We start from the raw sequence: 26,405 nt of genomic DNA on the forward strand, positions 1-26,405 counted from the left end.
TGGAAAATTGATCCTGTTCTCATTATATAATATTCGTCTTTATCCTGGTTAATATTCCTTGTTCTGGGGTCTACTTTGGGTGTTAATAATATAGCTACTCCAGCTTTCTTTTGCTTAGTGTTTGCAGCCATATCTTTTCCTATTCTTTTCATTTTAACCTGTCTGTGTCTGTATATTTAAGGCACATTCCTTGTAAACCTCAGATAGTTGGGTCTTACTTTTTTTTTTTTTTTTTTTTTTGCGGTACGTGGGCCTCTCACTGTTGTGGCCTCTCCTGTTGCGGAGCACAGGCTCCAGACGCGCAGGCTCAGTGGCCATGGCTCACGGGCCCAGCTGCTCTGCGGCATGTGGGACCTTCCCGGGCTGGGGCACGAACCCGTGTCCCCTGCCTCGGCAGGCAGACTCTCAACCACTGCACCACGAGGGATGTGCGGGTCTTACTTTTTAAATCAATCTAACAATATCTGTCTTTTAACTGGTGTATTAGACCATTCACATTTACTGTGGTGTTAATATGGCTTAATTAAAAGCTACCATCTTGCTAGTTATTTTCTCTCTGTTCCATTTTTCCCTATTACCTGAGCATTTCTTGATTCCCTTTTATGTCCACTTCTTATTTATGCTTCTTTAACATTTTTAGTGATTCCCCTAGAGTGTTTATTTATATCTATATATCTTTAATTAATCAGAGTCTACTTTCAAGTAATATTACACCGTTTCATGTGTAGTCTAAGGAACTTTCAGCAGTATATTTCCAACCCTTCTCTTCCATCCTTTGTGTTATTGTTATTTTTTTTCCTACATATGCTGTAAACAAAATATTGTTACTGTTTTTGTTTTAGACCAAGGATCAGCAAACCTTTTTTTTGTAGAGGCCCAGAAAGTAAATAGTTTGCTCTCAGGCCACATATGGTCTCTGCTGCATATTATTTTTTTTCTGAAACAACACTTTAAAAATATAAAAACCATCCTTAGCTCACAGGTCATACAGAAACAGACTGCAGGCTGCATTTGGTTTGCAGGCCATAGTTTGCTGATTTTCTTTAAACATTCAGTTACCTTTTATAGCAATTAAATATCAGAAAAAGAAGAATTATATTTGACATTCATTTGTTCCATTTCTAACACTTTTCATTTGTGTAGATCCAGATTTCTGTCTGGCATCATATTCCTTCTGACTATAAAACCTCATCTGGTATTTCTTGTAGTGTAGGTCTTTTGGTAATGAATTCTTTCAGTTTTTGTTTGCCTATTGCAGTTATTTCTCCTTCATTTCTGAAGGATATTTTCACTAAGTACAGAATTCTGTGTTGACAGTTTATTTCTTTCAGTACTTCGAAGATGTTGCTTCATTGTCTTACTTGCGTGCCTTCTGACAAGGTGTCTTCTGAAATTTTTATCTTAGTTCCTTTGTATTTAATATTTCATTTTTTCCCACTGGGTTTGAGACTTTCTTTCTTTTTTTTTAGCTTTCAAAAACTTTTAAAAACATTATAAAGTTTTATAAAATGTCACAAAATACAAGTTAAATCAGTCAGATATTTTGAATAACCTTGCAATTTACTACAAAAGTCAAGTATTACAAATGCTTGTGGATTTTTATTTATAGGAATTTCCTGAGGATTTCATTTCTACGTATATAAAACCCCTTCACCATGTCCACTATGAACTATTTTTTTAAGTTCTCTCATTTAAACGTTTAAAATTGCTGTACCATTTAAATTGCTTCAATTTAAGTATTTAGTGATACTTCTTTATATAAAAATACAGATACATAAAACAAAATAGCACCTATCATTTAGATTTTGGAAAGAAATGCAGCTTTTTAGTTAGCATTGAGGCAAAGCAGGGCACCTGCTTCTTTCCAATTGCACTTGGGTCTCTGCAGATATCCACTAGGCACTGAGAAACTTGCCTGTTCACCAGCGTGAGGAGTTCTGTGAATTCTAAGGAGGAGTTGAATTTTCCCAGCATCTCTCGCATAAATCTTGAATGTATCATGAGCCAGTCACAGTTTCCCGATGAAAATAATAACCTTCTGCCACAAAGTAACACACGGCAAAGTCTGCTCCAGCAGGAAGTGTATAAACTGAGGTTGAATCCACCTGGTTAGGTTGACGTCCAGCTTGTCTGTCTGATGATCCACTACATCCAAAGGGATGACTGGCACATCGCGCTGGTTTCCCCGACATGCCTGAATGTTAAATATCTTGGGTCTTCCAACCAGGCTCTGACACTTGTCTCCTTTGAACAAGCCAGTCGGTGTCTGAATTTCAATTTTGGCATCATATGCATAGATGTGGTTGCCTTCACCATGACTCCGGAAAACACACAAAAAGTAATTGGCGTCTGCATGGCTAGCAGTTGATACCTCATGAATTTTGAGCAGTAGTTCTTCTGCTTTAAGATCATCAAAGCATTTCACTTCAAATCCTAGATCTGAAAACCTGGGCTTAAGATTGTCTCTGTCGGTGCTGGTGCCCTGCCTGTCTGGCAGGGTTAAGTGCCAGAAGATCCTCTCATGATTGAAGATTAAAGCAATTCCTCTCCTCTTGTGGTCCCTTTTGTACGTTTCTGCCGTATCAAACACTTCTCTGTTTATGAAAAGTTTAAAAAACAATCACTTAAGCCATATTAAATAATGAGCTCCTCCAAGCCCAAGGTCAACATATAGAGTAGATAGAGGTCTGCTGCATCCTCCTCCTCTTCCAGGCAGACAGACTGCTGGTGTGCCCCAGGAAAGCCTCCCAGCCATACTGGCAAGGAAAGTCCTGAAATATTGGGTTGGCCAAAAAGTTCTTTTGGTATTTAAGTAAAAAGACACATTTTCCATTTTCACCAAGAACTTTATTGAACAACGTATTCACCATTTTGTTCCATTACCTTCTGCCATTTTTCAGGCTACTTCAATTCCATCTTCCCAAAACTTTTTATCTTTTTGAGCAAAGAACTGTTCCAGGTGCCTTTTACAGTCTTCCAGGAAATTGAAATTTTTTCCATTAAGAGAATTTTGTAAAGACCGAAATAAATGGAAATCCGAAGGTGCAATGTCTGGTGAATACGGCGGACGAATCAGAACTTCCCAGCCAAGCTGTAACAGTTTTTGCCTGGTCATCAAAGAAACATGCAGTCTTGCATTATCCTGATGCAAGATTATGCGTTTTCTGTTGACTAATTCCGGACACTTTTCATCGAGTGCTGCTTTCAGTTGGTCTAATTGGGAGCAGTACTTGTTGGAATGAATCGTTTCATTTTCCAGAAGGAGCTCATAATAGAGGACTCCCTTCCAATCCCACCATATACACAACATCACCTTCTTTGGATGAAGACCGGCCTTTGGTGTGGTTATTGGTGGTTCCTTTTGCTTGCCCCACAATCTCTTCTGTTCCACATTATTGTACAGTATCCACTTTTCATCTCCCATCACAATTTGTTTTAAAAATGGAATGTTTTCATTACGTAAAGAATCACATGTGGAAATATGGTCAAGAACGGTTTTTTTTCACTTATGTGGAACCCAAACGTCAAAGTGATTAACATAACCAAGTTGGTGTAGATGATATTCAGCACTTTATTTGGATATTTTGAGTATGTCAGCTATCTCCTGCATGGTATAATGTTGATTGTCCTCAGTTAATGTCTTGATCTGATCGCTCTCAACTTCAGCTGGTCTACCTGACCATGGAGCATCGTTCAGTGAGCAGTCTCCAGCGTGAAGTTTTGCAAACCACTTTTGACACGTTTGATCAGTCACAGCACCTTCTCCATACACTGCACAAATCTTTTTTTGCATTTCGGTTGCGTTTTTACCCTTCTCATAGGGAAGGCATCTGTTTGTCATGTTTTGCTCATCTGCACCGCGAGCCCCACGGAGCCCTGGTGCCGAGCTCATTGCAGCTGAGTGCACAGCACTGATGCCTAGGCGGCCTCCTCTTCCTGCAGCCGGGCCACAGCCCCCCAAGATTTTCTTTTTGTCTTTGATTTGCAGCCTCTGATATGCCTCTGTGTGTGTGTGTGTGCACGCGCACGCACATGCTCACATGTGCACATGCCTGCACATGCTTAGTTTTTATCCTCTAGCATTCTTGAGTTTTTGGTTCTGTGGTTTGGTATCTGTTATTAATTTTAGAAAATTCTCAGCAGTTCAAACGTTTCTTTTGCCCTATTCTCTTTTCTCCTTCTGAAATTTCAACTACACCTAGGTTAGGACTTTTGGTATTATTCCACGGCTGTTGGACACTTTGGTTTTGCTTCATTCCTCTTTTTGTTTCTCCTTATTTTAGTTGGGGATTTCTGTTGACCTATTTTCAATTCACTGATTCTTTCCTTGGATGTGTCACATCTACAGAAGAATGCCTGTTGAGAGCATTCTTCATTTCTGTTATTGTGTTTAGCCTTTCCATCATTTCCATTTGATTCTTTCTTATAGTTTCTATCTGTTTAAAAATATGCATTTGATCTTTCATGTTGCCCACCCTTTCTATTAGGGACTTTTACCATTAATTACGGTTATTTTAAATTCTGTGTCTGTTAGCTTCCCCATATGTGTCATATCTGAGTCTGGTTCTGTTAATGGCTGTGTCTCTTGGCAGTGTTGTTTTTTCTTGCTTTTTGTATGCTCTGTAATGTTTTGTCAAGATGTGGACCTCTTGTGCAGGCCATTAGAGGCTGAGATAAATCAATTTTATTCCTGGAGATGGAATGCCTTTCTATTTCTGCTAGCCCTTTAGTGTGGGGAATTGATCATTCTGGTCAGGAGTTGACTGGATTTGAGGTGTGTTGTTGGTGAGCCTATCCTCAGGGCACCACAGACTTCAGATTCCTCTAGTGACACCTTGAGTTTAGAGTTGGGGCTGGTTTGCTGAAGGGCTTTTCTCGTTGTTTCAGGGTCAGCCTTCGGTCTTCCTTCTGCGCTGTGGCTCACAGTGGTCGGTCTCCATGCTCTTTCAACTCTCCCAGCAGTGTTCCATTGTTATTTGTTACTTGATGCTTGTTAGCCAGTGTCCAGGTGCATCTACCTCAGGAAAACAAGTGCTCATGTCTTGTTTCTTCCTGCAGGTTCCTGGTTCTCCTCAGATTCTGGGCTAGTTTGTTCCACTGAGACCTCAGCTGTCTAATGGATTCAAGAAAGCTATGAACTTGTAGTTGATCTGACTTTTTATTTGTAAGCATGGGAGTGATGCTCTTTTCAGCTCTCTACACCCTGAGCAGAATTCAAAAGCCATGATTTGATGTTTTCCAGCTCTTTCTTTTTATTCATGTAAAATCCTGGAGCTATTTTCCTTCCCTCTCAGCTTTATAAAATGTCATTTTTTACATTTTACACATATAAATCAGGGGTTTGCAATTCTTACCTGGGAAACAGAAATAAAATACAAGTGTTGGGCCCCAGTGTTTTAATTGGTAATATGTTGAGATCCAGGCATGGGCATCTTTTACAAGCTCCCCAGATGATTCTGATGTATCCCTAGATTGAGAACCCTTAGTCTAAGTATCACTTATAACTTTTCCTTTCACAGAGGTGCTGTTCCAGTATAAACGACCAAATGAAATTTCAGGCTGTATACATTCACCCCTGTAACTTTGTGGAGTTGTTTCCCTCCTAATTATTCTTTCAGTGGCAGTTAAGTGCCTGTGATCTAGACCGATGTCTCATAGAATGGGGAGGAAACTTGGAGTTCTTCCTATTTAACTTTCCACTAACATGAATATCCTCCTTGACAATCTACGGCTTTGGTGCTGCTTGGGGTCTTTCAGGGGCTGGAAGCTGTCTGCCATTCACAGTAATAAACCCCATTGTGAGACAGTTTCATTTGTTTGAGGTATTTTCCTTCTATTGAATTGAAGTTTGTCCTTTTATAAGCTACCAAATAATTTGTCTAATTCACAGCCTTGCAAACTGTTTTGAAAAAAAATCCGTTTGCATGCCCCAGTGCACATGCCTGTGCACATACACACACACACTCATTTGCATGACAAGCATTTTATGAAACAGCACTTACTGTAAGTCTTCTACCTCTAGATTGGTTTCATGACCCACCTATGGGTGGCTTTTTGCAGTATGAAAAATGCTTATCCAGCCCATCTTCCACTTGACAAGCTTTCAAAGCTGTCACGACAGCTCTCCTGGCTCCTCAGAGTTTTCTTGTGCCCGGTGTAATGCTGCTTCCTTTGGCTGTGGTTCAGCTTCCTCACTGCCCTGGCCAGAGTCATGCACTAGGTGGGCTTCAGTGTGTGGAGTCTTCTGCAAATGAACGGCCTAGTTCAGAGGCCAGGGCTCTGCAAGTGGCAGGTCAGTTCAGAGTAGAGGAAGGTCTCTTGTCTTTTGCTAGACATCATTTCTAGTCCTGTGGCCCAAATTCAGTGGGATGTAAACTGAAGCCATCTCTTGAGGAACATAGTTGGTGGCTTTTCTTTGCAGTTTTTATGTGTCCTCTCACATTTTTCATATTAATAACATGCTATTCTAATTAGCTACATACGCATCTTCAGTTTCCAAGAGACTGAACTCCTTAGATGTCAAGAAGAATATTTCCTTCTTTTTCTCCATTGTGAGCAGCACAAAAAATTTAATTTGTTAAACTAACCTTGGAAAATGTGTTCCCAGTCAAGAAACTTTGGACTTTTATCACCGTTGCTTTGCTAACAGTTGTGCTACCAACCTTACCTGTAACTTACCAAGGGGGCAGTGGACAACCTGGGAATTTAGATGAACTTTCACTTTGGTACTCATGCACAAGACACTGTGGCCGGTGCTGGGTGAGATGCCCAATATTTCACAGCCTACAGCCTGGTTGGGGACACATGCATGCAAGATGAGCGTCAGTGAGTTGTGTAGTGGGAATGCGTTCTTAGAGGTCACAGATGAAACAAAGGTCACACAGCTTGTCAGGAAAGACTTGATTTCAGCCTTGAAGATAAGCATCAGACTTAAGGAATGGAAGGTATTTAGGGGTGGAGAGGACTTGGAAGGAGAAGAATGCTATTTTAATAGTCTCCCAAGTTCTACAAAGTCTTTGCTCTCTCTAGGAGTGGCTTGGATCTGAGAGAAACTGTAGGTAAGATACAGAGGGAAATGTAATTTAAATTGTTTCTGTAGGAAGGATAGACATTAACCGAAGGTAATAGGCTCAGTTTTCCTCCCCCCCGTCCCCAATGTCTGACTCTTCAGGAACTCTGACTCTGACAGATTTAGTTTGGAAGTGACTTCTTGTCATGGTGAGGGTTCAGCTTGCCAGGGGCCACCTCAGGGCTGTTAGTTTACCTCTGCCTCTTTGTGGCTTCCATCAACTTTTAGAGGAACCATTCATAGCCATTGACTTAATTTTTTCTACTTTCTTTTCTTAGAGGGCTCTTAAAAGATGTATTATTTAGAATTTCTACTTTCTCTTCTTAGAGGGCTCTTAAAAGATGTATTATTAAGAAACGTACATTCTCAAAGTATGTCACGTCTACCACTCCTCAAGATCCACTGCATCTGTGAGACAGTCTTCTGAGTATTCTTGTGAAACAGTGACACCATCAAAATATTGCATAAAAATCCGATATTGTATCATTGGTGTCTTACTGAAACCATCCCATTCATCTGGGGGCTGTTTTGCTATGGTAGGAAAATAGGGATGGAAGTACATTATGAAAAAAATACCAGGCACTGTGTGTGTGGTATTTGTCCCTCAGTGAGATATCGGGACCACAGCTCTTAAGCAGCTACAAGAGTAGTTAGAACAAAGATAAGGGTTGTGAGTGTTCTCCCGATGTCTTGCTCTACAGGGTAGGTATTAGTGTTATTGAGAAAAGTACATCATACATTTCTCTTAGAATCTAGTGCCAGGATGGTAGTTTATCTTCTGGGAAGAACTGATAAATCAAACAGTGGAAACCTGTATAAGTCTTTATATTTCTTTTTGCCTTTGCAGCCAGGAAGCCTGGAGCCAACTGTAAAAATCCTCAACTATCATGATAATTTTGTTTCTAGTTCTAAGGACAGAGATTTCCTGTCTTAAATCAATATGATTTCATTTTTTTAAAAACAGTAACTTTTATTTTTTTCTTATTACCACAGTGATACATGTTCATTATAGAAAAGGTGGAAAATAATAGATTACCTCCTGCATCAGATATTTTCCTGCCACATAGTAGGTGACACTGTTTATGTTTTAATCATTTTCACTTCTTCTAAGGATATGTGTGTATATATTTTTTCTTGGTACTTGTCACACTGTATTAAAACTTAAAAAAAAAAACCCTTAACCTTTATAAACATTTTCCATGTCATTAAATATTCCTGCACAGCATTATTTTTTAATGGCTAGTATAATATTCCACCATGAGGCCATATCTTGTACTTTTAGCTTGAATTCAGCCTTCTGCCCCTGTAAACAACTCTGTCATGTACATTCTTGTAGCTAAATCTCCGAGCACATCCTCGATTATTTCCTTAGAATAGAGTTTCAAGAAGTGACACAGTTGCTTAAAGGGCTGTAATATTTTTAAGGCTTTAGATATATATTTCCATGTTGTCCTCCAGAAAGTATGAGCTAATCACCTAAAGTTTGAGAGTGCCTTTTCCCCAAGCCTCTTGCAGTTCCAAAGTGATTATTGTTCAGAATCTCTATTAGGAGGAAGGACTTCAGGCTGTGGCCACGTGAGGAGGTTGCACATCCTCTTCCCCAGAAAGCAACTCTATATCTGGACAAAATGAGCAGAAATAAGTGTTCTATCACTCTGGAAATCCATCCATCACACAACAGTCTGTGAAGCTGCCCCTACCCTGTGGGTGCAGAGGTGTTGTCTCAGCAGGGGAGGACCAGCCCCTTTGCTGCCCAGATCAGAGGGACTCCCTGCATTTGTGCTGGGCGATACCTGCACCCAGTGAGTGTTTTTCCAGATCCCTTCTCCCCTGTTTCAGTTTACTTTGAATCTTTAAAAAATAAAAATATTCTTTTATATTTATTACAGAAAAAGTGGAAAATAAACATAAAGAGAAGAAAATTAAAAACACCGATAAGCCCTCTTAGTGTGTGTTCTTCTATATCAGCCCATTTCAGTAGAACTTTCACCATGATGGGAATGTTCTGTGCTGTCCAGTACAGTAGCCACTGTCTTCCTGTGTTTACTGAGCACTTGATGTGGCTAGTGTAACTGAGGAACGGAATTCTTAATTTTGGTTAATTCTTATTAATTTAAATTTAAATATCCTCCTTGGCTAGTGGCTATAGTGTTGGGCTGCCTGGTTCTATTATTTCTGTAACATGGAGGCATGAATACATACATATATAGTTTAAAAAAACAAAAATAGGATCATACTGCCTATTGTATTTTGTATCCTCCTTTTTCTGGTTAACAGTATATCGTAAACATAATTTTAATAGGTGACGTATTAAACTGAATGGATGTACCATAAATGGTTTAACAAAATCTCTGTTGTGCCTTCAGGCTATTCCCAATAATTTGCTATTATAAACAACATTGAAGATAATCTTTAGAGCTAAAGTTGTGACATTATTTATAGAGGGTAAATTCTTATAATTTGATTTATCAGGTAAAATTTGATACCATTTTCCAGACCTCTCTTTCAAGTTCTGCTAGTGACCATTCTTACCAGCATGAAAATATATGAAAGTATCTCACCATTATTACTGTTAATTAATTGAGATAAATACATGTGCCATAAAATTCACCCTTTTAAAGTGTACAATCCAGTGGTTCTTAGTATGTTCACAAAGTTGTGCAACCATCATCACTAATTCCAGAATGTTTTCATGACTCTACAAAGACATTTCATACCACTGACAGTCACTCCCCATTTCCTCCTTCCCTCATCCCCTGACGATCGCTAATCTGCTCCCTAGTGTATGGATTTGCCTGTTCTGGACATTTCATATAAATGGAATCATTCAATATGCAGCCTTTTGTGTCTAGCTTCTTTAGCATAATGTTTTCAAGATTTAAGGTTCAGAAACCAGTACTTCATTCCTTTTTATGGCTGAAAAGTATCCTTATTATATGGATATACCATATTCTGTATATCTATTCATCTTGATGGAAATTTGGGTTATTTGCACTTTTTGACTATTACAAATAATGCTTCTATGAACATACATGTATAAATTTTTGTGTGGACATATGTTTTCATTTCTTTGGGGTATATACCTAGGGGTGGAATTGCTGGATCATATGGCAAGTCTATGTTTAACTTTTTGAGGAACTTCCAAACTATATCCAAAGCAGCTGTGCAGTTTTACATTCCCACCAGCAATGTGTGAGGGTTCCAGTTTCTCTACATCCTCACTGGCACTTTTTTTTTTTTTGTGGTACGCGAGCCTCTCACTGCTGTGGCCTCTCCTGTTGTGGAGCACAGGCTCCGGACGTGCAGGCTCAGCAGCCATGGCTCACGGGCCTAGCCGCTCCGCGACATGCGTGATCTTCCCGGACCGGGACATGAACCCGCGTCCCCTGCATCGGCAGGCGGACTCTCAACCACTGCGCCACCAGGGAAGCCCCTCACTGACACTTTTTATTGTCCATCTTTTTGCTTATAGTCATCTTAGTGGGTATGAAGTAGTAGCTCTTTGTGGTTTGTATTTACATTTTCTGCTAACTAAAGATATTGATTATCTTTCATGTGCTTATTGGCCGTTTGTATATCTTCTTTGGAGAAACGTTTATTTAGATCCCTTGCCAATTTTTAATTGGGTTATGTGTCTTATTTTATTTATAAGAGTTCTTTATATATTCTGGGTACTAGACCCTTATCCAATATATGATTTATAAATATTTTCTCTCATTCTATAGGTTGTCTTTTAACTTCCTTGCTAATATCCTTTGAAACATCAAAGTTTTAATTTTGATAACATTCTGTTTATCTAATTTTTTTCTTTTTTAAGTTGTGCTTTTTGGGTCATATCTAAGAAACTAGTGCCTAATCCAAAATTACAAAGGTTTACTTCTAAGGGTATAGGTTTAGCTCTTCTATTTAGATATTTGATCTATTTTGAGTTAATTTTTGTATATGGTGTGAGTTAGGGATCCAAGTTTATTCTTTTGCATGTAACTGTCCAGTTGTCCTGGCACCATTTGTTGAAAAGAGTATTCTTTCTGCCATTGATTGTCATAGCACCTTTGTCAAAAATCACTTGACCAAAAAGATATACAATTACTTCTGTACTCTGAATTCTATTCCATTGATCTATATATCTGTCCTTATGCCACTACCACACAATCTTGATTGTTTTTATTTTGTAGTAGTTTTGAATTCTGGAGTGTAAGTCTTCCAACTTTGTTCTTTTTTTTTTTCCAAGATTGCTTTGGCTATTCTGGGTCTCTTATATGTCCATGCAAATTTTAGGACTAGTTCATTAATTTTTGAAAAAAAGCCAGCGGGGATTTTGATAAGGATTACATTGAATCTGGAGATCAAATTGAGGATTATTGCATTTTAACAATATTGTCTTCAAGTCATGAACACAGGATGTTTTTCCAGTTATTTAGGTCTTCTTTAATTTCTTTCAGTGATGTTTGATAGTTTTCAGTGTCCAAGTCTTGCACTTTTTTAATTAAATTTATTGCTGAGCATTTTATTATTTCAGAGGCAGTGTAAATGAAATTGTCTCAATTTCATTCTTGGATTGTCTGTTTGTAGTACATAGAAATACAATTGATTCTTGTGTTTTGATGGCATATCCTGAAACCTTGCTGAACTCATTGATTGATTCTAATAGTTTTTTACTGAATTCATTAGGATTTTCTGTATACAAGATCATCTAAAAATGGAGATAGTTTAACTTCTCTCTTTCCAATATGATACTTTTTTTTTCTTGCCTAATTGCCTTGGCTAGAAGTGACAGTACAATATTGAATAGAAGTGATGAGAGCAGACATCATTGTCTTGTTCCTGTCTAATGTTCCTGATTAAAGAGATGGCCAGGATTATTCTATTTTTCAATGATTGTTTTTATACTCTGAGAATCTGAGAGATAGGGAAGGAGTTGCTGCTTGGTTCTTCCAAGGGAAGGAGGAATAATAGACAATCAAACAATAAAATCAAACAATAAAAATTCCCTTTGTGCTATGTATTGGGAAGCTTGGCATAGTAGTTACTAGAAAAGAAGTATTTTAGTTGAGGAATCTATTCATGTAACATCTAGGTACCAAGGATTTTGATTAGCATCTGATATGTAAGCGTTCATTATTTAAAAATAAAACTTAAATTGTCCCTACTAATTTTTCCGTTCTGTCTTTCAACGTATTTATTGGACTTTCCCCTACATGCTTCAGGTACTATGCTGGGATCACAAAGATGAATTAAATACAGGCCATGTCTTCAGGGTGCTTGTGGAGAAGGCTTTTGGGGGAGACAGGAAACAGGAAGTTTAATATTCTGGCAAGTGGTTCCCATCAAAGGGTAACCGGTCAGAAGAGGTGAGCTAAACCCTTGGAATTTGGGGATCTCAGTTTGCTGATGGAACATTCACTTCTACTCCACAGAATCAAAGAATTTTAGAATTGGAGGCTTGGAAATCTTTTTATCCACATTTTTCAGCAGGAGGACTTCTTACCTTATTCAGTAATTCCTGCTGTCTCTCATCAGCAACTCTTCTTTCTCTGAAATGGTTTACCTCACAAACACATACACACACAGACAACACACATGGACGTACACATGTACAGTATTTTCCATAGAGAGGCAATCCATGTTCAGTCCACATCCTGGCTCCATTTGTTGTGTCTGGTTGGGGTAATATAACACCAGCGCCCGTGTTCATCTTCAGTATGACTTGTCTAAGATTCCTGCTTTACCTCAAAGACTACTCAGCATCGTCCTTCTGATAGGTGCTTCTGACGTGGAGCTGACAAGGACAGGGATGTTATCTGACTCCAAATCTGAGTGACCCAGAGGCTGTGGGAGGCTGCCTGTTCTGTTTAATTGTATGTTCAACTTTCTTTATAAAGAGCATACTCCATCCATTTTAAACTTGTCAATTCAGAGGATTAACTAGGAGGCATATAAAGACATACCTGTGTGCTTACTGTAAAGTCATCTTTCTAGGAAGGAATGAAAGTAGTATTAACAGAAGCAATTAAACAGGTTCACACCTTGAAAATGTTTACAGAGCCTTTTTTTAATAAGTCAATTCAGAATTGTGTGGAACATGTGTTTTAAAAGAACCTCTTTATTCTAGCTTTATTATATATCATTTATTATTATGATTAAAATAACATCAGGTTACTTTTTATCATTCCACCAGTAAAATGGAATGTGAACCTTATGGTATTAAGCTACTAAAGGAAATGAATCGTCCCTACAAACCTTTCAAGTTTAATTAACTTTTAAACAAATATGAAGTTCTAGTTTCCATTTTTCTTTTTTATTACAATGTGTTTTTTCTTTTGATTATGTCAAGGGTGAGATAAGGATGCAAAAGTGCTTTCTGGTTCACACTGTTACGGCATATGATACAGCAGCCAATTCGATCAAAAGGGAAATAGGAAGATAACTGCTCTGTTTGTGCCTCGTAAGCAGTTTGTAAAGTCCCCTCCAGTCCCTACGATTAAATGTTGGCATCTCTCCTTGCAGGCTTCTAAAATGAAATTAAAAAGTGGAGCAAACAGCATTTTAAAATCAAACACATACACTGTGTAGGGACAAATGCAGCAAATTGAAGAATCACAGCATTGCATGCATTTTATTCAGTGCTGCAAGAAATGCTACAGAAAGGGAATGGGCCTGGGGCAGGGGATCCTGAGAAAGTTCCAAGTCATTGAAAGGCTCTGATGAGTTGCCCATGTTGGGGGTCAGTTGGGGTGGGGAGTGGAGGGGATGGGTTGGTAAAAAGCAGAGCTTTCCCTATTGTGTGTGATAAATGCATCAGTAAAACATACTGTCACTAAGTTACTCTTTACCTCAGTCTAAGCCCTGGGGTGGGCCTGGAACTTGCTCACGGGGAGGCAGGGTGTGGAGGGCTGTTTCTACAAAAGGGGGTGGCACCGTTTAAAGGAAAGCGTGTTTGAACCGGCAGTCAGGAACTTGAGTCCTGTTCTTGGTCCTTCTGACTGTGTGACCTTGGATGAGTCACCTTACCTTCCCTGGGCAGTGGTTTCCATACTGCAAAATGCAGGCTTGGGCTAAATGCATGATTTGCAAACCAAATTCCCAAGCCTCCATCAAGCCAGCTCAGAGGTTGTCCCTGTACGGACAACTGGGGTTCCTGGCTCCTGCCTGCCGAAGGGAGCAGCCTCAGTCTCCTCTCTGGTATTTATGCTTCTGCAAGCTGTTGTTTGAACAAAGCAGTCACTAGAAAGTGAAAATTATTAGGTGGCCTGATCTCAAAGACCTTCTGGTTCTTACATTCCAGCTGTCTATAACTCTGTCATCCCATCCAAGGGATCAGGAACACACGTTATCCCAGCCTCTCTCCATCTTTCCCAGGAAGCACCAGGGACGAGCGTCTTTGGCATCAGAAACTGCTCATCAGTGGCCGTGAAGCTGCAGTGGGGAAAGGAACCTGCGTTTGTAGGGTTTCAGCCTCCGATTCTGGAACAGAGCATTTCACTGTCATGGGATATAGTTGCCCCTTTGCTCCAAGCTTGGGGCCCAGCTATTGGAAGTGGCCTGGAAGCCGTGTAATTTTGAGGGCTGCTGTAGCCTCCATCCCGTGGCCCTAGTCAGCTTTCCACATGTGCTGTCAGGCTGCTGAGTCCTGAACCTTTACTGAGTGTCTCTGAGGTTAAGGCAGTAATGACCACCTGTCAGCTGCAAGCTGGGATTCTGAGCGCTGGGCCTCTCCCAAGAGTCACTTGCTAGTTGGTGTTAAAGAAGCTTTTGCTGCCCCATGTCAAGGTATCACTTATCTGGTGCCTGTCTTGGGAATCTTTTCCTTTCACTCCTTAATAATGTGCCTTCTTGTGCCACAGACGTTCCTCCATCCCTTTTGAAATCATAGTACGTGTACTCTTGTGTTGCCAGGAGTGAACGTTTAGGGAGTAGGCCTTCAGTTTCCCTGCTGCTTGAAGCAAATATAGGGCCTTTTGTTACGTGTCCCAAGACGCCCTGGTGAACACAGACGCCTGCGAGGAAGGTTTGGCAGAGGAAACCATCATGAAAGACCTATTTTAATTGAGGAATATATAGCTGGAGACCCAGGGATGTTGAGCAGTTTAATTAATGTTGATGAGAAATGAAGACTTGCTGTTTAAAAATGAAAATGCAGACCTCCCGTCTCCATATCCATTTCTCCATCATGTCGTTGTTCCTTTCACCTGCTTTGTGATTTAGCAAACTTCCCTGGAATGCCCACGATGAGACCAGGCACCGTGCTGAACACGGGGCTGCCAGAGGGGAACAAGCCCAGGCCTTGCCCTCAAGGGGCGTGTGGCCCGGCTCGGGAAGGAGCTAAGCAGTGACAGCCCGAAGTGGTCCGTGCACGTTCAGGAAGGTCCCGGGAGTGGGGGACTCGGGATGAGCAGCCACGTGTTCCTGGCTGGGGCCCAAAGTGTTCCTGCAGGAGGTACCCCAGGGCGATGACCTAGAGGTGCTCCAGAAAGGGGGGAGGGCGTTCCAAGGGGGGCGCGAGGGACTTGGTGGGTTTGGTCAAGTGTAGGAGCTCAGAGTGGCTGTTGAGCTCAAGGCCTGACCTTGAGGGAGAGGAGGAGGGAGCGGGGGCCTGGCCTGGATATGCAGGATCAGGCTGGGGAGGACCTGGAAAACTTCACAGCTGCGCTTGTCAGTTTGGGTTTTACCCCGAGGGCGTGGGACCCCAGCAGAATTTGGGGCAGATTGGGAGGCATGGGAGGAGGTTTGCAAGGCTGCTGGACATGGGGTTGATAAGCAGGGGCTCCGGGTGCAGGTGAACGGGGTTTGAATCCTGCCTTTACCATCTTCCAGCTGTGGGCAGTTTACTTAACTGTGCCTCTGTTGCCTCATCTTTAAAATAGGGATGAAAATCCTCCTTGTCTTATAGTGTTCTTGTGAGGAAAAAATACGTCCACCTAAAGCTCTTACAAAAATGAGTCCAAAATAAGCACTTATTAAAATTTGGTTATCGTATTTTGGGCAAGGGGGCATGTCGTATCTTCCACGAGCAGTCTCTTAGACTGTGTATCACGTAGCTGTTGGCATAATAACGCTGGCAAAAAATGCTCGAAAATGCAGCAGCTCAGAGCAGTGGTTCATGATCGCTTTTGCAGCTGTGGGCTGGCAGTGGGGCTCGGCTGCTCCACGCTGGGCTTAACTGAGCAGCCGAGCTTCAGGCAGTGGCCCTGGCTGGGCCCGCGGGTTGGGTTCACGTCCGCTCCACGTGGGTCCAGGCTGAGGGCAGCAGCCGTCCCGGGGCAGCTCCTGCCAAGGCCGTGGCAGAGCTGGAAGGGGTAAGAGGAAACCTGCAAGGCTTCTTCGGGCCTGGGTTCCCTCTGGCCAAAGCAAGTCACAGGCCAGCAAGCCCAGGGTCAAGGGGCCAGGGGATGATTCTGTTCCCCTTTAGTGGGAGGAGCTGCAGAGTCTCTTGGTAAAGGCCATGCACACAGGGAGGGGGATGGGTTGGGGCCACCAGTGAGGTACCATGGGCTGCGCTGGCATTTGCTCCAACTGCAGCTTCTAGAGGGGAGTTTCCACGAGGGGTGGAGCCAACACTCACCTGGCCAAGCGTGAGCCCAGGGTCTGGCTTCAGTTAGTGCCCTTCCTGGTTTGTCCCAGCGCCCACCTTTAGGCTTTGCAAATGCGTGCTTTCTCCTGCTTCTCGGAGGCTTAGGGGGAGCCTGCAAATTTTAGGGAAAAAGTACTGGTGTGGGTTTGACTCTTCGAAGTGGGGACGAGAACAGACTGTAATGATCCTCACTGCAAAGATGGGAGAGTAGCCGAGGTGTTGCTGCAGGAATGCTCGACAGCCTCTTGCAGACTCAACAGGCTGCAGTGTCAGTGAACGTGTCGGCAGATGTGAACTCATGAGAAGACTTACTGTTTAAATCCAAGGATAAAATGTCTCTGCTCACGTGTATTTTTAGATGCTTTTCTCCCAGTACAGTTGAGGAATTGCATTTTTTTCTGGGCTCCCTGGCATTTGCTTTCTACTCCCTGGGAACCTCTTGTGAGACGTGCCAGGCTCTCGAGTGGCCACCCCTAGGCAAGTGCTGGGAGAGAGGTGAGGGAGAGGCAGCTTGGGTGGGATTTCTTAGTACGTAACTCTGCCTCTCGTCTTCCCAGCCTCCTCGGGGCTTGGGAGTAGGATGGGGACAGTGCTGGGAGGAGACAAACACCACGGCTTTGCTTTGCCAGCACGTAAGATAATCTCTCTCCTCTTCCCTGGCCTCCTTATGCTGCATGACAAATGTATCCATTCTTCTCCAACAGAAAAGAGAGAAGCAGGGAACGGGAGGGCATTCTTTTTGGTTAGGCTTTTCTATTTTATGTACGAGACTATACCGTGAAATGAAATATCACATTTCTTAACATGCTAGTCATGTATTAGATTAAAAAATTCAGCAAGATCTCTAAAATTACGCTTAATAATTAAGCATGATATTAAATTGAGCAATTTTTTCAGAGATGGGGAGGAAATACATCCTAGAATTTTTTTGGTAACAAAAACAGCATCAGATATAACAAGTGAAACGTTTAGCAGTGTGACGGGCATACATAAGATGCTCAGTAAATTGTACCATTGATGGTGATGATGATGGTGCTCTCTCTGGTCCGTTTGTTGGTGGAGGGGATTAAAAGCAGAGAATACCAGGCTGAGCACTGCCATCCAGTGCCTTCGTCCAGAGGAACCTCTCTCAGCCATCCCCTCCTGACCTGGAAAAGCAGAAGGAAAATGAACCAGAAAAGCTCAGATTCTCAAACCAAGCCATGTAGATACCTAAGAAGTTAAAAAATATTTTTCCTTACTTCTAAAAGACACAATTCAAAATAGTCACTCCAAGAATAGACGTGCTGAAACCCTAATGGTGCAATTCTATTCTGAGTCAAAAAAAAAAAAAAACATAGGGCTAGAAAATGTTGAGTCATAGCTATGCAAATGAAAAGAAAGATCATAGGACTTCCCTGGTGGCGCAGTGGTTAAGAATCCACCTGCCAATGCACAGGACACAGGTCCGATCCCTGCTCCGGGAAGATCCCACATGCTGCAAAGAAACTAAGCCTGTGCACCACAACTACTGAGCCCACGCGCTGCAACTACAGAAGCCCAAGCGCCTAGAGCCCATGCTGTGCTACAAGAGAAGCCACTGCAGCGAGAAGCCTGCGCACTGCAACGAAGAGTGGCCCCTGCTCACCACAACTAGGGAAAGCCTGCGTGCAGCAACCAAGACCCAACGCAGCCATACATACATACATACATACATACATACATACATAAATATAAAGTTGAAGACGTAAAAAAAAGAAAGATCATGTCTTGTGCTTCAGGGTGTGAATTGATGGCATAAATCTATCCATGTTACTTAGTAGGGGGGATGAATTCAGATAAAAGCATTCAGTGATATATGTTCTTTTTTTTTTTTTCTTTAAGCATCACTTATGGCTGAGATGCTAAAATAGTTCATCCATTGGCAGCCTTTCCTGAGTGACCACTGTGGGCAAGGCTCAGAAAGAGGTCACTGCAAGGATTGTACATGAGTCCCTCCTTCCTTCTTTCTCTAATAGACGCAGCCTTTGCTTTCCAGGAGCTTATATCTTTATGGGAGTGGCAAGATGCAGACATTAGAAACCTAAAAAACAAGGGCAAATTTACATAATACATACTGTCTATGGTAGGCTTCTAATAGATCTGGAGGAAAAACTCAGTTGAGTGAAAATCATAGTTCTAAATCTTGACCAAATTAAACAATGAATTCTTTGACTTCTTTTTTTTTTTTTTTTCAGGGCAAGGAGTGTTATTTCCAGGTGTGTCAAGGTTAGAATAATATTGCCACCTAAGAAGTAGTCCTTCCCCATAAAATAAGCAGAGAATTCAAACAGTTGGTGACTCAACTACCATACACTTATATACCCTACAATTACATTCTCAAAGCCTTCTACTGAATGGGAAGAACTGATTTGAACAGGAATTATCACTTAGTTGACTGCTGCCCCATTGAAGTTGAAGTGGTGTGATGATGATTTGATTTGCTGATAATCTCTAGCTGAGATTTCTAATAAAACTAATATGTATATTTGGATTTTTACTTTGAGGTTCTTGTACTTTATATTAAAAAAAGTAAATTGGAATAGTTTCCTAACTATATATAAATCAAATGTGCTAAATTTTTAAAATAAAGCAATGAGGAAGGATTATTTAATAGATTATTTAATAAATGGTTTGGACATAATAAGATATCAATTTGGACCCACACCAAATATACCATGCCCCAAATCTAAACTCCAGAGAGTTGAATATTGCAAATCAAATAATAGAAACGCTAGCAGAAAATATAATATTTATTAGGTCTGCATAGGAAGGACAATTTTCATGGCTTCAAAGCAAAAGAAGCAACCAGGGAAGAAAAAATGAGTAGATTTGAATATATTAAAATTGAAAACTTCTATACTAATGAAGAGGCATACTGAGAAAATTTGCATTAAATTTGTGACACATAAATGATATGTGTTATAACCTTAATATATAGCTCATTCAAATGTATAAGAAAAGAACTGGGGCCCTAATAGATAAATGTAAATGATAATCGCTCCCATTTATTAAATATTTTTCTATGCCCAAATAGATTTACAAAAAATCAGATGATACTGATCGTTTTGTACACAGAATATTTTGTAACCAGCTTTTCTCACATGCCCAGACTGTGTTACTAACTAGTCTTCTAAATCATGGCTTCCAGGGGTTGCAAAGTATTTCACTGGCGAAGAAGTACAGCTCAATTTTATTTCACTAAGTTTTCAGTGCTGTATGTGAAGGTTACAGAAATCTAATTTAAGGTGATTTTTCTATAATCTCTTCTACTTATGAAACCATGGTCTGCTGTTAAAATTATGGTAATGGAAAAATACATCACATTGTACTTTACAAAGAAGCACATTCAATATTGTTTTTATCAACAATTTTATAGGTAGCGTTTGCCACTGAAACCTGTTTTAGCGAAAGAGGAAATATCATTTGAGAGCCCCCGTGCTTTTCACAACATGTCATCAGTTACCTTTAGAGGCTTTAGTAAAAGGAACACGTTAATTACCATCCCTGTGAGCATTTCTAGGGTAGTGATGACTGTAATGTTAGGGCACTTTTTCAAGCATGTCATTCCCGTATCTTGCTTTTATAGCAGAGGAAATAAAGGCACTAGAGAAATGTCTTTGAGGTCACACAACAAGTTAACAGCAGATAAACATTAGAACTGGCAGCTCCAGAATTCCCACTGTGTGTAATTAGTTCACTGCAGGTGGGAAATGGCAGCATGGGGGCTAAATGGCAAATGTGGCGTTTGGGGACCTAGAGGCTGGTGGGAATTCTCTGTGCTCTTGTGAATCGTTAATTAAGTTAGTTTCTTTCTGAGGTTCTCATTGCGTAGAACTTGGAGGCCTCTCAGCCAGGTACCTTATTCCTTAGGATGAAAGGAAACACTACAGTCACCCTCTAGCGCCTTGATGGGCAAGCGAGGTGGAGGATATAGGCTGTGGGCCTCAATATTTTCTTGGGCATTGCAATCTCTTCCTGAGGTTTTTTGGAGTTTGAGTGTGGTTCTGTACTTAGCTCCTGATGGGCCCCCAAGGTGGCTGGGGGGAGTGAAAGGGCAGGAACTGTTTGACTGTTTACAAGTTCACCCTCCTTCCCAGCAACTCCAGGGTCCAGAGTCACCTGATAAGCACTTGGTCAGCTCGTGGAATGCGTGCTTGCCTTTTTTGTTTGTCTGTTTACTTTTTTTGGTCTCCTTCTGAGTGATACATATGGAATTGGTGGACTGCCTCCTATTCGTAGGCATCTGACAGAATCATTGTAGGAAATAAGGTGGTATTTGAAAGCTACCATCAAGAGATTTGATCTGGAGAATTCTAGAGAGCACAGAGGCAGTCTGCCAAGTTGGAATCAAAGGCTGCTCCATCTGATGCTCTAACAAGCTCATTAGATTCTGGAATCATGGTTATCTTAATATATATCTTAATTTCATGACTAAGTATTTAGTCACCAAGGGCTGATTGGAGAGAGAGGAATCTGCCTCTGCTTTAGAACTTTCAAAAGAAGGCGGGATTTGGAGTTCAGCTTCTCTTCTGTCCTGTCTCAAAGGAGCTTGGCAGGCTTCACGAGGCTCTACTCACTTCCCCTTGCATCCATCCTGGCTACTCAAAGCGAGGTGCACTGATTGGCAGCATCAGTATCACCTGAGAGCTCGTTAGAACTGCTCAGGTCCCATCACTGTGCTTTCACACACCCTCCAGGTGGTTCTTCCACCTCCTCCAGTTTGAGAAGCACTGGTATGTAAGGTGTCAATTGTTTGACTCTGAAAGGCGGCTTGATCAGTGGCGAAAGCTTTCTTCCTGATTATATTTTGTGTTTATACATTTATGACCCTTAATAAATACTTTGACATTTTAATAATTTAAACAGCTTTTTAAAAGGTTGTTTTTCATTGTAAATTACTACATTCTCGTTCTAAAAGCTTCAGAAAATACAGAAAAGTGAAAAGTAAAGAGCAACTTACCCCCCCAAGTACACTTATTCATAACATTTTAAAGGTACATTTTCTTTCTGTCTTTTCTGTGCATAATTTTGAAAAACTTTATGTTTTTTCCTGATTGTAGACATAATACATGACTCTTGTAGAAAATCAAGAAACTAGGAGAAAGCATAAAACAGAGAATGGAAACCATCCTGTATATTTAGGTTTGGGGATTTTACCTAGTGTTATAAAGTGCTTCATAGTCTTTGCATCTTTCCTTTGGTTTTAGTTCTTATACTACTTAAAGGTCCTTTTCTTATTTAAATTAGATATGATTTTAAAAGATTCTGGTGTAATCATCAGTGTCTCAAATATTTTATTTTGTGGTCAGAATGGAAAATTTAGTATCTTTTATGTGCAGCTGAGAAATTTAATTGACTCCTCACCAGTAGGGCACATTCTATATTACATATGAATCTTCTTTGACCAGAAACTTCCCAGAGGGTAGAAGGATGCATGACAACCACTGTTGAAGGATGCATGACAACACTTCTCTCCACTTGCCTGATAGGTCGTCTTCCGGAGGGGAAAAGAGGGACAAGTTAGATTGCTGCTCCCTAGAGAAAGTCCTTTTTTCTTAGGTCTACTGCTTAGAAACCTCCAGATGATTGGAGAACACCACTGCAAGGAAGCAGGTTTTTGTTACCTGGGCTCTTGTCTGAGACTGGAAAAATTCAAGAGAATGAATCTTTGCCCAAATCTCTGGGTTTTTTAGGTAGTTTGAGAGAAATCTAGCATGTGATTTTGAACATCTGTAGAATGACTGGCTTCAGTGTTTGAGGCAGGTAGGGGACATCTGGTTGTGATTTTCCCTGTGACAACTTTGCCAGGCTTTGTTTTGGAATACGTCATTGCCCTCAATAATGCAGAATGCATTGTGTTAAGTGAAGAATTCACTGCATTTTTTTTTGTCTGTGGACTAGACTCTTTGCTCAAGTCTAGTTGTTCCAAGAGTAGTGGATGCAGTTCACCATCCAGAGGAACACAGTTCAGAAACTGAATTAACAAGTATTTCCAAACTTCAAACTTTACTTGACTCTTCCAGAGAACATTAAAAAGAGATTCAATGTATATTTCTAAAAATTGTAAGTAACATCTCTAAAAGTTCTCTCCCTTCTCTCCTGCCTCACACTTCTGGTTCACCTCTCCTCAAAACTCATTTTCACTCTTCTGATCCACACCTTTCTGAAGTTCTAGGCACTTCCTCCCCTGTAGTTCTTCACTCTATGGATCACTTTAGCCCCACTGACTTCTTTTAGTTTTCTTTTGATAACTTCCAACTAGGGAGAGTCAGCGATGGGAATTTGTCCAATTTGTGGGTGGGGCAGTGGGTGTGGCCTCAGCAGAACCTGATGGGGAGGGATTGTGGCTACTTAGTTATTAATAATAGCTCTTCTTGGTTTTCTTTGGTGTGTGTGTTACACAGGCTTCAGGTGTGCCCTGTAGTCCATGCTTGTTGCCTTGGTGACGCTGTGTGTTCTTCGGAACGGTGGAGGCACTCCAGTGAGTTGTGCAGAATTTGTTATGAGTGTTTGCTCATTGGAAAACTGAGTATGTGATGCATGAAACTGGGCTGATCAGGACTGAATGGAATTGGCAGGTAGCAGATCCGAAGGTCCCACACCCAGACACTGCTGTTGCAGATCTTGGCTGAGAGCAACTTACCAAGAAGCTGTTTGGGCAGGAAGGGCATGTGGTCTGGAGATTGCATTAGCCAGCTTGGCATTTAAATTTGCCAGAGTTTGACGTATTGCACCATTTACAAAAATGTCCCTGTGGTAAATTTCAACGCTTCAGCCTCCTGTAATTCTGCATGTTATTCTTTTTAACCAGCTTGACATCTTTCTACAGCATCATTGCATGTCCAGTTACCTGCAGTGCTGAGCTGTGTTCCCTGTTGTGACGCCTGGTCCCAATCCTATAGAAGCTTACACTGAAAGCCACAGACTGTTCCATTTTTATTAATAGAAGCTTAGGATTTTTCCCCAGGCAAATATCTTGGCTTGCTGTGTAATTTTTCTGTTTTCTTTTTGTAGAGGGCAATTTGTTCTCTTGAATTAGAACCGAGAGGTTGTGAATAACTCTTGTTGGCTTCTACCTGTCATAATTGTCCTCGCCCACGTTTCAGACAACCCGGTGTAAGCTAGCCCACTCCCTGCACAGAACAGTCTGTGATTTCGAGGTGCATCTGGAGGCTCCCTGTTCTGGCAGCCTTCACAGTTGGTAACCATAGGAAGTAAACACTCATCGGTATTTGGTGTGTACAGACATGTCCCGTGACACTGTAAATGCCTCTCTCTCTACATGGTCCTACTATCTCATACATTTCCAAGAAGCCAACAGGTAGGAACAGATGCAACCTGATTGATTTCTGGGAAGGTAAAGACAGAGCATATTTGCTGTGGGATAGGTAAATGGAATCTTTGGCACTGGGATTCCTTTATCGTTTGTCCACGGATAAAAAGTGTATGACTGACTTATCATTTAATCCCACACCCAGCATTAGCAGTGGTGCTAGGTGAGGGGTATGAGGAGAGGGACTTATAAAAAATGATAAGATGCTGGGAATGTCAAACTCGGCCTGGCAGGGTCCGCCTGGGATTTTGCTGAGTCCATAGCAATACTTAACTAACTGCGCAAACATTCAAGCTAAGACTGTAACGGTTGCCTGGGGGAAAATTCTTCTGAGTCAATATTTGTTTGATCTGTTATATAGTATTTTGGCTCTGCTGTTCAAGCTTTAGCAAAGTTTCTGTAATAAATGCCATTTCCAGGGATTTGCTGTATTTACACACAAGGTCAGTCCTGGAAGAGGTAAAGGATTGGAATCACTGTCTAAACAGAGGTTCTGAGGGGTCGCAAATGAATCTTTAAACGTGGAAATCCTTTGTTTCAGTCAGTTGACAAATAATTATTAAACATCTGTAGTAAGTACTCTGGGGGAAAATTCACAAATACAGGGTAAGATGTTTGCCCTCAATTTGCTTGTAATCTAGTTGTGGAAATGAGACTTTAAGTCTCATTTAAGACTTTAAGTATCTTGTACATGTGATACAAGATACTTATATTAAATAACAGTAATAATGGCTCTGATTTATTGGCTAACAAACAGCACCACACAGTCCTAGTACTTTCCTAAGCATGAGCTGACACGCTCTGTCCTCCCAGTTAGGCAGGCGCTGTTGGTTAGTGTGGAGTTCGCATGGAACAGACAATGCTGTGGCAGTTTGGAGAAAGGTGAGAGAGGGGAGCAGAAGAGATGTGAAGGTGAACCCTAAGGAAGAGGTCTCTCAATCCAGATCTTAAAGGCTGGGAAGCAGCAGGACCTACTGTATAGCACAGGGAACTATACTCAATATCTTGTATAACCTATAATGGAAAAGAATCTGAAAAAGAATGTATATGTGTGTGTTTGTATAAATAAACCACTTTGCTGTACACCTGAAACTAACACAACATTGTAAATTAAACATACTTCAATTAAAAAAAGATACAGATAAAAATAGTTACAAATTTTGCTCTAAAAAAATATTGGGAAGCAGATGGCTGTGTCATGGGAAGAAGGAAAAGGGCATGATGGGCATTTGGTTTTTTCCTTGTAATACTGATACCTTCTTTCACTTTGGAAGGTTGTTTTACCCTTCCTTGACTCTCAGCACATGTGCTTTTGGTGAAGGGACAATAAACAAATACAGAAGGAAAACATGGAATGTCAGTGTGATAAGTGTTGTGAAGAAGAAGAAATACAGGAAAAGGAAAGGATGCTGAGGTGGTGGAGGAGCGGATTTATGATTGAAAAGGGTGGTCACGGAAGGCTGATTAAGACAATTGGGTGAATATTGAAGGAGGAGAAAGAGCTATGAAGGTACCTATGGGAAGAGGCTTCTAGGCAGCGGGAACAGCAAGTGCAAAGGCCCTGAGGTGGCAACTTACCTAGTCTGTTCTAGGATCATCAAAGAGGCCAGAGAGGCAGGAGAATGGTAGCAGGTGATGTCTTTAGAGGCAATGCCTGCCCAGTTGCTGCTAGTTTTGTTGAGGGGGATGGTGGTGATGATGTAGGAGGAGCTCTTGAGAGTTTCTGAGTGAGGGGAGCTGCAGGTGGGCAGCTGTACCTGCTTCCTCCAGCCCGGTGCGGCTGTAGCTTCTCGTGGGCAGAGGCACTTCGGCAGCGTCACATCCATCGCCTGGCAGGTAGGAAACCGGCGATATAGCTCAAGCCCCGGGCGAGAGCACCCGCGTGAGCCGAGCGAGCCCCTCACCTCAATCCTCACGATGTTTTCTTGGCCTGCAGTTCTGCGTTTTTCCTTTGGTTTCCTGCTTGGCACCGACGTTCCTTCTGGAACAGCCACCCTGGCCTGAACTGCAGCCTCTTGGCTGGGTCCTTGGCTCCACCTGGTCCTACCCCGCCAAACCCACCGCCGTGTTGCCGGGGGTCAGTGCTGGTTCTGGGCCGTATCTGTAGTTATCTGGGGCTCTGGGCTGAGTGGAGAGTTAGGAAGATGCTCTGTGCCGCTGGGGCCTCCTTTTCCCCCACCGCGATGTTTTTGGTTATCTCCCCACCACTGCGTGTCTCCTTGGATAACAGACAGGAAACTGGAATTAGCTCGGTGGCCGCTGCTTCTTTAGACACACGTGCTGGACGGTTGCCAGAGTCCTTGGGGCAGGGCTGTGACGCGTGGATTCCCTCCAGCCTGGGTTTGCCTGTCTCTGATCCTTTCCCTTTAGTCCCTGCAGCTGATCCACTCAGTTATAAGCATAGGCTGTAG

General features: G+C 41.5%; 1 long non-coding RNA gene and 1 pseudogene across 2 annotated transcripts in view; one reads left to right on the forward strand and one right to left on the reverse strand.

Annotated features, from left to right (window-relative positions):
• LOC309824887 overlaps nt 1-26,405 on the forward strand; it is a 203,188-nt gene that overhangs the window by 45,117 nt on the left and 131,666 nt on the right. The gene's annotated exons all lie outside the window — the stretch shown is intronic.
• Nucleotides 1,795-25,820, reverse strand: LOC309824943 (caspase-6-like; annotated as a pseudogene). The gene is made up of 4 exons: nt 25,573-25,820; nt 20,556-20,698; nt 3,811-3,936; nt 1,795-2,596 (listed from the first exon to the last, which is right to left on the reverse strand). The product of its transcript is annotated as a caspase-6-like (transcript).

Source organism: Grampus griseus (genome assembly GCF_964374135.1).
Source record: "Grampus griseus genome assembly, chromosome: 7".
Classification (NCBI taxonomy): Eukaryota; Metazoa; Chordata; class Mammalia; order Artiodactyla; family Delphinidae; genus Grampus; species Grampus griseus.